The 17801-nt window shown below is 42.9% G+C and overlaps 2 protein-coding genes across 5 annotated transcripts in view; both read right to left on the bottom strand.

The window, feature by feature from the left end:
- Window positions 1-7764, bottom strand: part of znf512b (zinc finger protein 512B) — a 116203-nt gene extending 108439 nt beyond the window's left edge. The window contains exon 1 of one of the 3 annotated variants that reach the window (XM_084068933.1): window positions 6693-7764. The gene's annotated coding sequence lies outside the window, so the exon portion shown is untranslated. The remainder of the gene's footprint in view (window positions 1-6692) is intronic. The other 2 variants (XM_084068929.1, XM_084068930.1) reach the window with 2 other exon arrangements.
- LOC311053424 (E3 ubiquitin-protein ligase TRIM35-like) overlaps window positions 1-17801 on the bottom strand; it is a 136011-nt gene that overhangs the window by 44457 nt on the left and 73753 nt on the right. The window lies entirely within an intron of this gene.

Below are 17801 nucleotides of genomic sequence, written 5' to 3'. Positions count from 1 at the left end.
TGTTGTCGGTATGGGCCAAGAACGAGGGTGTCTACCCACTTTTCCAGACGCTACTAGACCCATGGGAGGTGGATTGCTGAGGTGGAGTGCAATATCTACCATCAGCTACCTGTACTTGCTGCACAGTATAACTTTACCCCAAGCCATGCTACTCATCAGTGGTGTAAAGTAACTAAGTACATCTACTTAAGTACAATTTTGAGGATTTTTTACTTTACTGGAGTATTTCCAATTTTCAGTACTTTTACTTCTACTCCACTACATCTCAGAGGCAAATATTGTACTTTTACTCCACTACAATTGTTTGACAACTTTAGTTACTAGTTACTTTGCAGATTTAAATCATATACTGTATCATAAAACATACATTAACCACTTTAGCCCTATTTTATACATTGGCTATTTGAAAATAGCCGATCTACAAGCTCACAACGCGTCGCATCGCGACGCGTTGTGAGCTTGTAGATCTGCTATTTTCAAACATTTTAGTACTTTTACTATTGGTACTTTAAGTATATTTGGATGCCAATACTTTTGGCCTTTTGCTTGTAACAGAGTATTTTTATATTGTATTGCTACTTTTACTTGAGTAAAATATCCGAGTACTTCTTCCACCACTGCTACTCATACACTGAGAGTCGACGGTTGCCTTTTGGACCGAATCCAAGCCCTTTGTGGTCCAAAGGCGAGTGCTCTAGCACCAACCTGAACAACCCCAATTTACTGTATCAGGTTTATAGAATGTGTGCAGTAAAGGTATGTACGTACAACTAATCAGTGTTCGGGGGGAGTGTTTGCTTTGTAGTCTTGTTGCTTTCCTTCCTTCCTGTAGTAAACGGCCATTGCATACAACCGAGTTTAATTCCCTTCGGCGAGCACAAAAAAAACAAAACACAGAGAATATAAAACTAGATGACTCAGGGCTCAAGACGAGCACAGCGTCTGCAGCTGTTCGTTTCGTTGACGATGTTCCATCGACTATAACGTTGGTTCTCAAAGTGGGGTCCGGGGACCCCCAGGGGTACTTGAGGGGGTTCCAGGGGGTCCCCAGCTAAATGATGGATAGTAAGGAACCAAATGGACCCTTATGGGTCTGTAACTCTGAGAGTGTACAAATGGAACCAAATGGACCCTAACGGGTCCATTTGGTTCCATTTGTACACTCTCAGAGTTAAATTATCACTGATTTTAGGATATAAATTGGGGTTCCAGAGATAGAAATGTCATTAAATGGGGGTCCGTAGCCAAATGCATGTCAAACTGGGGGTCCTTGAAATTAAAATGGCTGAGAATCACCACTAGAGACGTAAAAATCTTCTCTTATGGGGGTCCCTGAGGCATATCTTTTCAAATGGGGGTCCACGGGCTAATAAGTGTCCATTTGGGGGTCCTTGACATGAAATAGTTTGAGAACCACTGGACTATAACACATTATTAGCAATGCAGCAGCCGCCATCAATAGTTGATTACGATGCCGCCTTTTGTTGTTGTTCCAGACAAGACTAGACTACTATTTTCTCTCCTTGCTGGCTGCCGTGGTACCACCAGGCACCGGTGGGTGGGTGGGCGGGTGTGGGTGTGGGTGGTGGCGACTGGAATTGGAGGTTATCCGAGTTGAGGCACGCACACATCATCTGGAGTTGTAATGAGGGTGTGACCTTCCATGTTTCATTTCTAAATCGATACTTTCACTTACACACACCAACTCCATGCTCTGCCAATTAGACTAGAGGGGAGTCACAGGGACACAGGGAGGAGGGGGGGTGTGGGTGGGGGGGAGAACGAGAGAGAGAGAGAGAGAGAGAGAGAGAGAGAGAGAGAGAGAGAGAGAGAGAGACAAACAGAGAGAGAGAGAGAGAGAGAGAGGGAGCACTTTAAGGACAAGCTCGCAGCATTGAGTCCTTGAGTAGGTCTCACGTCTTTCTGTGTTATGGATCGAGAGACTAGGAGAGATGCATTTCCTGGTCAGCAGCAGCAGAACAAACCCACAGTCTCAGGTTAAAGTCACACACAGTGAAGCCTGATTTATTTTATACCTCATCGTATGACAATGTCACGCGACGGAAATAGCCGATCTGCAAGATCACGACGCGCGCGCAGACGCGGCGGCGATGCGTTGTGAGCCTGCGGTTTGGCTATTATTGCTGAAGTTGTGTCCAAATGTCCAGTGCAGGATTAACGGAAGGGGTTTAGGACGGTGCTGAAGCACAGGGCGCCAACCTTGGGGGGGGGGGGGGGGGGCAGCAAACGGCGTGGAGAAAGTGAAAGAAGACTGAACAATCGCCGATAAGCGCCAACATTTCGAGGCAGCGGCTGCTGAAGGAACGCTAAAACGGTGAAACGTGCCGGTGAAGCGTTCATCCCCCCCCACCACCCCCACCGCTGACAAAACGGTCCCGGGGGGGCACAAAGGGTTAAATCCGCCCCTGCAAATGTCCAGTGATCATTATTATACCCTATATAGTGGAGTCATTGTATCCCTCAGTGCATCGTAAAAAGTAGGGTACAACCGATACACTATTGCAAATGCTACATACCATCGCGCATCGCGCTGAAAGACAAACGTCGACGTTGAACTCTACTGAACTCTTCACTATATGTTGTCCTACACAGAACTCCCTATATGGCCTACGTACTGTAGGGAGGCAGTAGGGAGTACTGAATGAGTGGGTGATTTCGGACACAAGAGTCTTCTTCTACTGTGAGAGAAGAATACCATGCACCTCCTTCTTGTTCTCCATTCTGTAGCCTTCATGTCTCAATCCACACAAGCGAGCTGGTGGGAAGAAGGCAGGAAGCTATGAGCCGTGGATATTATTGGCGGCACAGGCCCCCCCCCCCCCCCAGCAGCACGGAACGGCCCTTAATGGATGGAAACTGACAATGGCTAATTATGCTAAGTGGGATTGATTACGGTACCGACATGCTTTCTCTTTAGCGCGTATTGGTGTCATTCTCCTAATGAATTACAACAGCACACAAAGGGTCACTCATTGGAGTCTTCTCCCTCAGCCCCGGTATCCGTTTACACGCCACGCTATTCAGTGGCCGCTGAGTGATGATGATGATGCCCGGCCCTCTGCCCGGGTCCTCTCCAGGCAGTGGCTGTGTGACTGTGTGCTCGCTGTCTTCTTGCATCACGTTGTGCTGAAGTCACCACCGGCGTTGCCATGTCTGCTTATTATAAGCAACTTTGGGCTTTGTTTTTCTAGTAAAAGTTGCTTGTAAATATTGGTAGTTGCGGGTTGCGTTTTTTTTTGGGGGGCTTGTTTCTAAAGTGTAGTTGCTTATTTGGTTTTGTGTCCTAAGTGTCCTAAATGTCAGACATTTTTATGGCAAGGACCCCCGCTTTCTAAAACTATTTTGTGCCAGGGACCCCCGCCTCACACCAGATTTGTGTAGTTAAAATGTTTCGAAGAATAGTCAAAATGTTTCGCTTTTTTTCAAGATTTGTTTGAAAATAGCAGATCTGCAAGCTAACAACGTGTTACATTTGCGACGCGTTGTGAGCTTGTAGATCGTCTGTTTTCAAATAGCTGCCGCATATGGGTTTAACCCATTGATACCTGGAACGCTTCTGTGTCACTTTAGATGTCTTTGGCTATTCAAAAATAGCAGATATACAAGCTCATAGCGCGGCACCGAGTGCCGCGCTATGAGCTTGTAGATCTGCTATTTTTGAAAAATCTTGAAAACATTTTTTTTAGATTCTTTCCCCAAAAATGTTATGATTTAGATTTTTTTAAAGAATCGCCTCAGGTCTTAATGGGTTAAGGCGCTCATGTGAGCTAATAGCCGCTTCTTTTAGGCTTCTTTTCGCATTGCGACGTGTCGTGAGCTTGTAGATGTGCTATTGTCAAACATCTGATGCATATAGGTCTAAAGTGCTCATGTGACCTAATAGTCGCTTCTTTTCGGACTTGTTTCCATAGACCTGGTTGCTTATTTCTCTCGCAAAATCTGGCAACGCTGGTCACCATAACAATGCAACTGTAAGGTTGTTTTGCCTGAGGATTTTTTTTTATGTGACGTTGGGAGTTTGAGCTTTCAGTGGAGTAGACAATTGTGTGAGGAAATAACTCAAGTCAGGACACACGCACGCACGCACACACACACACACACACACACACACACACACACACACACACACACACACACTCGCCGCAGGGTGTGCTTCTCCGTGATGTAGTGTATAATAAATTATATGCTATATTATGGCAGAAAAGGGAGGAATAGTTCACGTCATTCCCCACATAAAATACTACTTCCTGTCACTGTGTGTGTGAGGCAGAGACAGGAGCGGAGTTGACAGAAAAAGTTCACACACACCAAAAAACTAGCTAGTCTACGGCTAGAGAGAGAGAGAGAGAGAGAGAGAGAGAGAGAGAGAGAGAGTAATATTAAACCCAAAAGGAATGTCATTTTAGTTTTTCTTAGCTTTAAATAACCATATATGGAAAACTATTTGATTACTACACTACACTCAGTGGTGGGAAAAGTACTCAAATGTTTTACTTAAGTAAAAATATCAATACTGCAATGTAGAAGTACTCTGTTAAAAAAAGTAAAAGTCCGGAATTCAAAATTTACTTGAGTAAAAGTACAAAAGTATTGGTATCAAAATGTACTTAAAGTACCAAAAGTAAAAGTACAAAAATGTTTGAAAATAATCGATATACAAGCTCACAACAGGTCGCGATGCTACGCTTTGTGAGCTTGCAGATCGGCTATTTTCAAATAGCCTAGGCATAAAATAGAGCTATAAATGTATGTTTTATAATGTAATAATGTATATCTGCAAAGTAACTAGTAACTAAAGTTTTCAAATAATTGCAGTGGAGTAAAAGTACAATATTTGGCTGTGAGATGTAGTGGAGTAGAAGTAAAAGTATAGACAAATTGGAAATAGTCCAGTAAAGTGAAAGTACCTCAAAATTTTACTCAAGTACAGTACTTAAGTAAATGTACTTAGTTACTTTACACCACTGACTACTACACTACTACTTCAGTGTGGTGTTATAATGTGCCCACAACGAAGAAAGGACAGAAAAGCTCATAACAGTCAGCTGACCAATCAGCCATAATAATAAACACCTGCACGTGGCATGTTGCCTCTGTGTATGAACTTCAACATGCTTACAGAGAGCTGCCATATATATACACAGTAACTACCAGCAACACAGCACAGTAGCATGTGGTGGAACAAGTACTCACATGTCTTACTTAAGTAAAAGTAGCAATACCACAATATAAAAATACTCTTGTTGTTAGTAAAAGGCCTGTGTTCAAAATGTTACTTGAGTAAAAGTACAAAAGTATTGGCATCAATATATACGTATAGTACCAAAAGTAAAAGTACTAAGTACTAATGAAAATAGACAATCTACAAGGTCACATGTGACGCGTTGTGAGCTTGTAGATCTGCTATTTTCAAATAGCCTATGTATAAATTAGGGCTAAAGTGTTTAATGTATGTTTTATAATATAGTCATTTATATCTGCAAAGTAACTAGTAACTAAAGTTCTCAAATAATTGTAGTGGAGTAAAAGTACAATATTTGCCTCTGAGATGTAGTGGAGTAGAAGTAAAAGTATTGCAAATTGGAAATACTCTAGTAAAGTAAAAAGTAAAGTAAAAAGTAACTCAAAATTGTACTTAAGTACATGTACTTAGTTACTTTCCACCACCGTACAGTAGCATGTGTGTGTACACAGTATCATGGTTGGTTCTCTGTTGACATGAGAAGAACCGTAGCGTTCCTCTCTTCTCATCTAGAACACTAACTAGAAGTGGGGGTCCAGCCTGGGACTCTCAGGGTTCCTTTAGCGGGGTCTAAATTGACCCTTAAAAGTCTGTAACTCTGACAGTATACAAATGGAACCAAATGGACCTGTTAGGTTCCCTTGGTATACTGTCAGAGTTAAGGGGAGACCTTGAAATGTAAAAGTTTCGGAACCAGAACACTGGTTCTCAAAGTGGATTAAGAGAGACCGGTTTGACACCTCCAAAACATTTTTAAAAAATAGCTGTATATGTACAAGCTCAATTGTGAATTTGTAGATCTGTTCATTTTGAAATCCCCCCCCCCCCCCTGTTTATTTTTACATCCTATAATGACATGCCCCCCAAAAAATATGCACGCCAGGTAAGCTTGAAACGAGCGCTTAATTGCACTGTTATTTCATCAGCTATAAGTTGAGCCCAATCAGAGACCAACACGAGTATAAGAATTCTATTCAGGTAATCATAGTATGGTAGGTTTCACTCTCTCCCAAGTCTCCACCTATTACTACAGTATTAGACAGTTGTGAAATTCTGGACTTAATCTAATAATCTAACAACTATTAAATATACTGTTATTATGGTGGGGGTAAATATACTGTTATTATGGTGGGGTCCCCCCATATAGAGCTAGTCCATAGCATTAGGAGTTCCTAATGCTATGGTCCAGGAGCTAGGGACACAATTTTCTCAACTGATGGTTTTGATTGATTTAATACTGTATTAGAAGTTTGCCCCAAAAAAGCACAGGAAAGTACAGTTCAATACAGGGTCTGCTAAGAGGATTTTGTTTCCATTGGGGTCCTTTGTACTCAATTCATCGAAAAATGGTCCTCCTTGGAACGTTGACAATAATAATATGAGAAATGTTTTGACAGCCACTATATTCTAGAAAGCAGGCCACACCTACCTGGATGGTCGGGGAGTCACCCAGCAGAGCCAGAGAGAGAGTGGGGGTCACCCACGTGGTGGTGGGTGCCTATGGGTGGGTGGTGGTGGGGGTCAGGCTGATAGGAGGGCACAGGCAGCAGGCACGGGCTGCAGGCAAGTTGATCCCCCCCCCTCCACACCAATGTTATGTTACATGGCAATCACACGCACACACCTGTCCTGCTAGCCGCACGCGTCAAGAGAAGACGACTCAGTTTGGGGAGGAGGAGGAGGAGGAGGAAGAGGGAGAGGAGAGGCTCCAAAAGGACAGTCACCCACCGTCCGCGTCGTTTCCCTGTATCCCCCCGGTTCGTCCGCAGACGACGCGGAGAGAGGAGGCGAGAGAAAACAAGAGCAGGAGCTGCGGAGTCAGACGCCGCGAATGACAAGAGATATCTCTTCAAATATAATCCTTAGTTTTACCTCCTCTTCGGTGTCCAGTCGCCCCCCACCACCTCCTCCTCCTCCCCCTCTCCTCCTCCTCCTCTCCCCTGCATTAATATGTACACCACGAGGCACTTCTTCCAACCAGCAGCCCCTCCGTCTTCTTGAGGAAGAAACAGTCCAGCAGAAAAAAATGTCATGAAAATATACGCAGCTGAAGATAAACACGGCCCCCCCCCGGCTTCCTCGGGGGAAAAAAATAAAATAAAAAATACGGGATGGTTTTATACGGGCAGTGAAGCAAAATGGCGACTTTATTACGAAGGAGGAGTGTTGTAAAAAAAAAAAAAATCCTTTTGCTTGCGCTGTGGAAGAGCTAAAGGGAGGCTCACGAAAAATATGTGAAGTGCCGTTAAATGTCGACGGCTTTGCCTCCTAGACAGTTGGTTTAGGAGTAAAAGAAAACCCCAAAACCCCAAAAATCACCGGAACGGCTCCATTATGTCGGTCGTTTTGGCCACACTCCACGGTTCCTTTACCTCGGCATTATTTGGCTTTTTTTAATACACGGATATTATCTTCGAGTGCGGCCGTGTGTGTGTACAGTATTACTGTAATGTGTGTGTGTGTGTGTGTGTGTGTGTGTGTGTGTGTGTGTGTGTGTGTGTGTGTGTGTGTGTGTGTGTGTGTGTGTTGTTGGTTGGCTCATGCGCGTATCCCACTCCACCTTTGACAGTTGCAACTATACAGTCGTTCTTGAGGCAACTTGCAAACTCTCGCGTTATTATTATCATCATCATCATCATCATCGATAATATTAAAGGGGGGGGGGGGGTTCTTTTTTATAGTCTTAATAAATCCTGGTGCTGAAACTAAAACCCCGTCATCAGCGACGTAACTTGCGTTGCTGTTCGTTCATGACGAAAAAGGGGAAAAATGAGATCAGGTTTAAATGACTTAAATCAGCCTTTAGGCTGATATATTCATTTTAATCTAAATGGCAGCTAAATGTTATCATTATTTATTCCCCCATGTGTCCTTCACTTCACTCTGCCAGCGTTGCCAATGTGGGCAGAGATTAATTTGTGGTTATTTCTGGCTATAGTCTATCTCTGGTATATCACCACTGTTTACCCAAACAGTGGGTCGGGACCCATGTTTGGGTTGCGGACCAATTTTTAATTAATTAATATTAATTGAGTTAATATCCCTTTTTTTCCATTGTACTACTTTTTAAAAAAAACTATTTAAAAATATATAAAAAAAAGTTTAAATAAAAAAAATCAAAATTTTCTTCAATTAAAAACAATTCCAACATTTTTCAAAAGTATTTCATAAATACAATACAAAAATATAATAATGTCAATAAATAAAAAAAGTAAAAGCACATTTAAAAACTAGTGAAAATAGCAGATCTACAAGCCCACAACGCCTCACGAAGTACCGCGTTGTGAGCTTGTAGATCTGCTATTTTCACTTGTTTGGGTCCCAGCAGGCAAACATCTAATTTATCTTTTGGGTCACAAGCTAAAAAGTTTGGGAACCACGTGCTACACTGATTGTCCTATACTGGCTACTGTAAGGGGTTTCCCATGCACTAGTCACTAGCATTCCCTTAAACCACTAAAATAACAAATACACCCAAACTGCAGGGAAATTAGCCTACTGGGTTTGAAGCAAATGAGCCCTTCTTTATTTAAACAACTGCCATGCTTCTTGCTTTGCTCCTCTCTATATCAATATTTTCACTAAGTATATGGACACAATCCAAGGTCACTGACACTGTTAATGCACTAGGCTAATGGCTATTAAAACACTGATGTTAATGCCGGCCTAATTATATAGACTCCAAGAAGTCATTGGACTATTTTTTTGGATAATTTTTTACTTCTGCATGCAGCTGGCCTTGCTGTAATCTGTGCACTGAAAACTTTGCTTGTATTTGAATCACTTAGATGATTAATGTTTAACATGTGGCCTGGATTCTTGTGGTTACTGTGCTACAAGCCACCACAGAGTGGAGTCCTAGCATGGCATGGCATCATAATAACCACTAATCCACTGGTCTGGTTCTCAAACTTTTTCCATGTCAAGGACCCCCCCAAAATGATATGTTTTGGCTGCGGAGTCCCCCATCTAAAACATATGAATTGAAACACACTATGAATTAAGTACAAAAGGACCCCAATTGAAACAAGCCAATGGCTTTCTTCTTTTTTCTGCAAACTTCTAAATAAAGTGCCAGGGAGGATTTTAGTTAAAAATGTTACCGTAGCTTTAAACAAATATATGTGTGTGTGTGTATATATATATATATATATATATATATATATATATATATATATATATATATATATATATATTCAAAGATTTACACAAATTTTCACGATCTTTCAAAAATAGCAGATCTACAAGCTCACGAAGTGACATGCTATGAGCTGCTATTTTTGAATAGTATTATGGTTAAGTGATTAAAATGTTGCTGGGGACCCCCTGGTACCACCCCCTCCAAGGACCCCTGGGGGTCCCCAGACCCCACTTTGAGAACCACTGCACTAACCAGTGGGTTCAGGGGGAACAAGAGGGGAGATCTCTGTAGGCCTATCTGATTGGTTCTACTCATTATGACCTAATATTTCCTATTTAGAATAACTCTTTTGAAACCATGATCTAATCCTGTTATCAACACTGGCCAGTAGAGGGCAGGGTAGACTAATTTTTGGTCAATTTTTAAGCACCAGTCTAGATATTGTATGGAATTTCAGGAACTTTACAATGTGTTATTTTCTGTACGTATTGTTTTTATTTAATACTGAACTTTTAATACTACATGCAGTATAATTTCTGTTGTTGACTTTTGAAGGATATCAGCTTGGTATAGCCTAGGCTAAGGAATAAACCTTTAGGCTACCTCTTAGAAAAAATGGTCACATGAAGCAGTAAACTTAAATGCAACTTCAGGCAGGAGTCCTCTTTTTTTACTCTTCTGCACTGTAACTGTAGCTGCTGTTTTTTTTTTTTGCCTCTTTTGTTTTATTCATCCTAATGGCATTGTATACTTGTGTTTCCTTTGATTAATGTTCTGTGTAAAGCACATTGAATTGCCTCGTTTGGGACCACAAAGTCCCAAACACTGTTGTTTTCTGGTTGTACTCGAGAAGGAATTTCAATCAGATTTGCTTCGCTAATAGACAGGTTTCCTGTTAGTAAACATTGAGAGGAATATGACCGCGCAGCTGCGGGGGGAAGCCTATGGGTGCGTTTGGAAATTACGCACCGGAGCACACTCGCCTATTAGTTTGTATTGGCCAGTGCGCTCACTGCCGCTCAGGGCTGTATTTTCGAACGCGCCTTCCACCCCCAGGCATGCGCAGATTGCGCATTCTGCTCTGTGATGACGTCGCTCGGAAACCCGTCTATATAATGGCCAAGTACCCTGCCCTGACTGTCTGTCTACGCGTATCACCCACTAGGGGGCAGTGGTGTATTTTTGTTACTGTATGTGACAGACAAAACTATTACAACATTGTGTGGCGTTTGTTTGCCAACAACAACAAACAGTAGAAATACTCTGTTACAAGTAAAAGTCTGGAATTCAAAATGTACTTGAGTAAAAGTATTGGAATCAAAATGTAGCCTACTTAAAAAAATCAAATGGCCGAAATTTATATAGGGCTTAAGTGGTTAATGTATGTTTTGTAATAATATTAAAAATCTACAAAGTAGGCTAACTATCAAAGTTTTCAAATAATTGTAATTGAGCGAAAGTATGCTACAACATTTTCCTCTGAGATGTATGAGTAGAAGTAAAAGTACTGAAAATTGGAAATATTCCAGTAAAGTAAAAATACCTCAAAACTGTACTTAAGTACAGTACTTGAGTAAATGTACTTAGTTACTTTACGCTACTGATTAGGGTGGCAAATGTTTGCCTGTAATATTACCGTTTACAAATTGAAGGCTACATATGGTTTTCAACAAAACCCATTTTTTTCTGTTTTAAAGTGGTTCCAAACCACCAGTGGTTTTCACCCTGCATGGGGTCCTTGAGGGGGTTTCAGGGGGGTCCCTAGCCAAATAGATTGATTTCTGTACAATTAATTACCACTTCACCAATGAATCTTTTTGTCACGTAGGCCTAAAATTATGTCATTTAGACAATATAATTTAAACCAAAACATATCTGGGGGTCAAAGGATAGAATCATTTGAAATGGGGGTGCATCATAGCCTATAAAGAAAGGACTCCATTTGTGTATATTATTATAATGTTTAGACTGATGATAGGTTCTTGGTTTACCTTTGATCTTAGATTACTGAGGCACACACTGTCTCTACATTTGATGTATTACCTTGTGTTTACCTTGCTTGCTGTAAATCACTCTGGATTAAGAGCGTCTGCTAAATGCTTAAATTGTACATTCTAAGTTGTCTGAAGAAACATGACATATAGAGCAGAGACCTGACGTTGACCCCCCTGACCTGTTCCCCCCCCCCTTGTGTAAGTAACAAGGAAAAACTCCTCTTTAACAGCAAGAAACCATAGGCAGCAGAACCAGACTCTTGTGGTCGGCCAGGGGGGAAAGAGAGAGGGAGAGAGAGGAGAGAGACAAGCAATAGCAACAACAACAATAGTAAACACTATAATGATGGCCATAACAATAATAGCAGGTATAACAATAGCATAGTATAATATAATATAGTAGCAGGCCACAGTCGTGGACCTTCGTCAAAACCCTTGATCTGTAGCCAGGGGCCCACAATTATGGCTGTCCAGAAGTATGATCCATGGGAGCTATGATAATAGTCTGCAGCTGTATTCAATAGCAATAACAATAGCATAATATAATATAATGGTATGATATAATATAGTAGCCAGCAGACCCCAATCTATCAGGAGGGGGAGGTAAATGTAATTTTCCCATCTCTTTCGTACATATAGTGTTTGCTGAGGACATTTGTCTTCTATGTTGATTAATTGAATACGGACCACAATGGAAACAAGTCCCCCGGACCTTTTTGAAGCTCCTTATTTTTGGGCTTTTATTGATAGGACAGCAGGGTGACAGGAAACAGGGAGAGAGATGGGGAGTGACACGCAGCAAAGGCTGCCTGGATCGGGACTCGAACCCGCGACACGCTGTCAGGCTACATTGAGCCTATAGGTGCTTGGGACCTCTACGCCACCAGTCCGGGCCTGTGTTATCCTTTTAGCTTTAACGTCTTACTGTACCACGTGCAGGGTTGCCAGATCTGCTTATTATAATTTCCCCGCATGATTTTATTTGAAAATAGCCGATCTACAAGCTCACAACGCGTCGCATCGCGACGCGTTGTGAGCTTGTAGATCGGCTATTTTCAAATAGCTGACGTATATGTTAAAGTGCTCATGTGGCCCATATAGATGCTTCTTTTGGGCTGGTTTTCCTAGACCTGGTTGCTTGTTTCTCTCACAGGATCTGGCAACACTGACCACGTGCTGTTTACATTTAATAATAATAAAGTATTCAATCAACCAATAAAAATAAAAAAATTGGAGGAGGACCTCCATCTGAAAACATGTTTTGTATCATGCGAGAAGATTCTTGTTGTTAAGTATATAAATCAGGCATTATGCTGACTGACTGACAGCTGCCACCAGTGATGGAGCTGAGGCCGCCTCCCACTGCTCCCCTCAGTGTCTTTAATGCTAGTTAATGAGCACTTCAGGCAGGGCCTCGTTTGACCGGGGATAAATCCTCTTACTGTGGCACTGATTTACATTCCCTCTTCTCTCTTCTCTCTCTCTCTGTCTCACTCTCTCTCGCTCTCTATCTCTCTCTCTCTCAATCTCTATCTCTATCTCTCTCTCCCTCTCCCTCTCCCTCTCTCTCTCGCTCTCCATCTCTCTCTCCCTCTCTGCTGCTGAGCAGGCAAAAGTCTGTTTAATGGCTTATGGAATTGGCTAGCTGCTGGATTGTTCTGTGGCCCATCTGCCTGTCACCAGTGAAAAGATCAAGTCCAAAGGTAGTCTGTGTTTATGGTGTGTTTCCCACGTTTGTTTGGGTTGGGGGGGGGGGGTGCATGAGGAGATAATTAAAGACAGACGTTTGGAGAAAAAAAAACTCACCCTTTCCCATGGCCCTTTCCCCTAAACCTCTTAGTGAGAGACAGGAGCGTACACATACACACGCACACACGCACGCACGCACACACACGCACACACACACACACACACACTTTCTATATAGACTACATTTCAAAGGCGGATGTTGGACCCTTTGGTATACACACACACACGCATGCACGTGCACGCACGTGTGTGTGTGTGCACGCACGCAAATAACACATTGCCGTAAACAGTATCCCCAATTAACTGCGATCCTCAACAGTGCAATCGACCCAGCTGCTCAGAGGAGATATGCTCTGTTAATAATGACACTGTTCACTGGATGTGTTTATCAAAGCAGCATCCGTACCACACAGACTCCATGCCATTTACAGGTGGGGTGATGCTTGGCGGCCTGCGATAATCGTTTCCCCCCCGTTTGTACGCAATCTGAGCGTGCAACCGTGCATAGTTGTCTTCGGTGGGGCGAAGCTGTTTGGCATTCATGAGGCCTTGAACGCCAGGGTTACGATGCAAGGTGCAACATAATCTAGACATTATCTGTGCTAAATGTCACATTCGATCCCTGCAGTCGGGCCATTTATCAAGCTGTTCCTTACTCTGTAGTTTATCTACTTACATATAGATGAAGACACACACACACACGCACTCACACGCACACACACACACACACACACACACACACACACACACACACACACACACACACACACACACACACACACAAATGCATGCCCCACCTTGTTATACCCGTTGTAACCGTTGTCAGAGTACCCTTAGATCCTGTCTGTCTGTCTGTCTGTCTGTCTGTCTGTCTGTCTGTCTGTGTCCCTTTTATGTCCATATACTATATATGGAGATTTCTGTATCTGTCTGCCTGTGTTCCTTTTTTGCCCATATGGAGCCTCATGTCAGTGGCATGCTCAAATATGGAGTCCAGGCCTGTCTCTGACGTCAGTACTAAGACGTCATTTTGACATCAGGGACCTCCATATATGGGGACATGCAGCTCTATAACTTTTTGGAGATCCGCCCGTCCGACTGACTTAGCACTTGGCGTATCACCTCGGGTCCTGAGCGATACGGACGCTGAGTGTGAAGTCGATCTGTCCCTTGTATGGAAATATCAGCAGTTGTGGACCACTGGCTCTCCATTATGCCCTATATGCAGGCATATCAGTCGGATTACGACCGATATGCCCATGTAATGATCTTTTGGACACGATATAGCATTGTACATCAATCTCATTTTTCTTTATGTATAAGAGAGAGAGAGCAGTAGTCACTGGAATGCATGAGTAATAATGCAATAATGAAAGAGGCAGAGATGGGGGGGGGTTACAGTAAAAGAGTTTCTGTGTAACAGAGCCTGGAGTAATTCTGTGTTACGGTAGGGTAGGAGCAGGTTACGGGGGGAGGGTGGGGGGGTGACTCGTTAGGGATTTGAGGAGGGGATAGCTGAGGTGATTCACTTTTGCTGCACTTAAATAAAAACCACTGGTGCACTGCTGGACTGCACCGTGGTGTGCGCGCGTGTGTGTGTGTGTGTGTGTGTGTGTGTGTGTGTGTGTGTGTGTGTGTGTGTGTGTGTGTGTGCGTGCGTGCACGTGTGCGTGTGTGTGCGCGCGCGCGAGAGACACTGCGATAGGGACAGAGCAAGACAGCGAAAGAGAGATGCTGATGCAGACAGATCCATTGTCCTTTCATGCTATACATGATACTGCTACACAGAAGTGCTTCAGTTTATGTATGAGTTTAATCTAAAAAGACAGCCTTCAACATGTTCCATGTTCCTTTACATCTGTAAAGCAGATACATCTCCCTTCTTTTTTTTTTGCATACCATATCAAACAAACAAACAAACAAACAATATATACATCCATGATCTCACATACAGTAAACCGAAAGGCATTTCTATTTACATGAGGGAAGGGTCTCAAAATAAAAAAAAAACAAATGTCACATGTCCCTTTTTAGTCAGTTACTTGTTTTTTCCAAGGTGTCCTTCTCAAAAGATGGATGAAAGGATGGACTGTAGGGGAGCTGTGCACCGTCAAATCCTAGGTGTTCATTTCTCCGTTTGCGGGGTCCGGGTCGGGGACCCCCAGAGTTCCTTGAGGGAGCTCCAGGGGGTCCCCAGCTGATAGTTACTGTAGGTAGATAGATTGATAGTTACGAACCAAATGGACCCTTGTGAGTCTGTAATTCAATAAGTGTACCAAGGTAACTAAACGGCCCCCTTATCTGTTTGTGCGTCTGGGAGACCCCCAGGGGTCCTCGAGGGAGCTCCAGGGGGTCCCCAGCTGATTGTTAGACAGATAGATTGATCGTTGGGAACCAAATGGACCCTTATGAGTCTATAACTCTGAGAGTGCACCAATGTATCCAAATGGATTACGTTTGTGCACTCTCAGAGTTAAATGAACACTGAGGATTGCACTGTGTGTGTGTGTGTGTGTGTGTGCGTGTGTGCGTGTGCGTGTGCGTGTGCGTGTGTGTGTGTGTGGTCGAGCGTCTCTTGACTGTGATGACAGAGGCGTCACACAGCGCTGGACGCTTTTGCTTGTCCAGGGCGAGAGATCAAAGGCGATGGCATTCACAGCGACGCCGGAACACTTTGCGTCTGGTCGTCACGGTCGTCATAGCGATGATGGAGGGAGGCCGGCCCAGGCCATTTTGTTGAAATCACAGTGTGTGTCACAGCCAGAGGGACAGAGAGTCGGCGATGCAGAGCGGAACATCAGAACGGAAGGTTTGTCCTTTCTCTTCACGATTGCGTCTTAAATTATGACATACAGAGGGGATTCACACACTGTTGCAGACGCAGTTGGAAATAAATCGGATTATCGACTGACTAATGCCTTATTTTATGCTGCGTCGTCGGCGTTGCCAGATTCTGTGAGAGAAACAAGCAACCAGGTCTCAGAAAACCAGCCCCAAAGAAGCGACTATGGGCCACACGAGCACTTTAACATTTACATAAGCTATTTGAAAATAGCAGATCTACAAGCTCACAACGTGTCGCGATGCGACGCGTTGTGAGCTTGTAGATCTGCTATTTTCAAATAGAATGTTGCGGGGAAATTATGATAAGCAGATCTAGTGGCAACCCTGTGTGTCGTATACTACGTCTGTGTCACGCGCCGAAAACAGCCAATCTACAAGCCCAGAACGCGTTACATCCGAGCCACGTTGCGAGCTTGTAGATCGGCAGTATTCTGTGCTTGACCAAGTCTTACGATAAAGTATATAAGTCAGGCTTAACGTCGGCACTGTAAAGGGCGAACGTGGATAATCCGTACACTGCGTACGGTACAGTACGCACGCATACACATACACACTCATGGGGTGTACCGTTGTAGGCTATCACTTAAATCAGTGGTTCTCAAACATTGTCATTTCAAGGACCCCCAAATTGATATGTACATTATTAGGCTGCAGACCCCCCCTCCCCATTTGAAAAGAGAGTTTGTGCCAGGGAGTGGAGGGATCCCCCATTAGAGAAGAAGATGTTGTTACATTAGATGTAGGTGGGAAGAGTGAAAGCTAAGTCATTCTTATACATTCTCTTAGTAGAGGGTTAACCACAATGAACTTATTCTGGGGGCGAACATTCTGTGAAAATAGACAATCTCCAATCTCAGTGAGCTCGTAGAACAGCTATATTCTGTGAAGATATTTGGTGTAGGGGGAAAAAACTCCAGTCAATTACGGGGTTTAAGTGGTTAACGTCTAGCTGGTGAAATAAAAGAGAAATTAAACCTCTCCTTGTTTTGTGGGGGACCCCCTGGAACTACCCCCCCCCCCCCCCCCAAGGACCACTCCGGGTCCCCGCTTTGAGAACCAACGACTTAGATTATTGCTTTTATCAAACCTACAGAACACAAACCAGACAACATTACAGACCTGTATGTCTTATCGATTCGTTCCATTAATAAAAGACTAGTTACAATATGCACAGAGCTACAGTGTCTATTATTCTACAATGTTCATATACAGTATATATATATAGTTTGTCGCTGACACACTGCAGTTCATTTCACAGTACAGAGAGAGAGAGAGAGAGAGAGAGGGGTAAGCGGGATTGACATTCTGCACATGATTATTATTATGAACGGGCTTACAAAACAATGAGAAGAACCAGAATAGGGCGAGGCAATATTATGGACAAAATCAAATATCGCAATGTTTTTGACCAAATACCTCAATGTCGATATTGAGATGATAAATATCGTATTGGCACGATAATATATTTTTTTTGTTAAATTTTGTCCAACATTTTCAAAAATAAAATCGGCAAACAATGCATTGAGCAAGGGCTGAAAGGGCTTAAAGGGATACTTCACCCATTTTTTTCTTTTTTTTCCTATCGATTTCTCACCTCATGGAGACTTGAATTCATGGACATTTTTTTGTTTTTGTCCAAAAAATATCCATGAATTTAAGTCTCCATGGGGTGAGTAATAGATTTATTTATTTTTTCATTTTGGGGGTGAAATATCCCTTTAAGAAGTGATTAAAACCAGGAAAAGACGCCACTTACAGACAGTACGCCATATCATGATATTACGATATCCAAAATCCCAGAGGATATCTG

This window comes from Gymnoscopelus microlampas (genome assembly GCF_963454915.1).
Source record: "Gymnoscopelus microlampas genome assembly, chromosome: 10".
NCBI classification, from domain to species: domain Eukaryota; kingdom Metazoa; phylum Chordata; class Actinopteri; order Myctophiformes; family Myctophidae; genus Gymnoscopelus; species Gymnoscopelus microlampas.
This window is presented reverse-complemented; position numbering and strand designations above follow the sequence as displayed.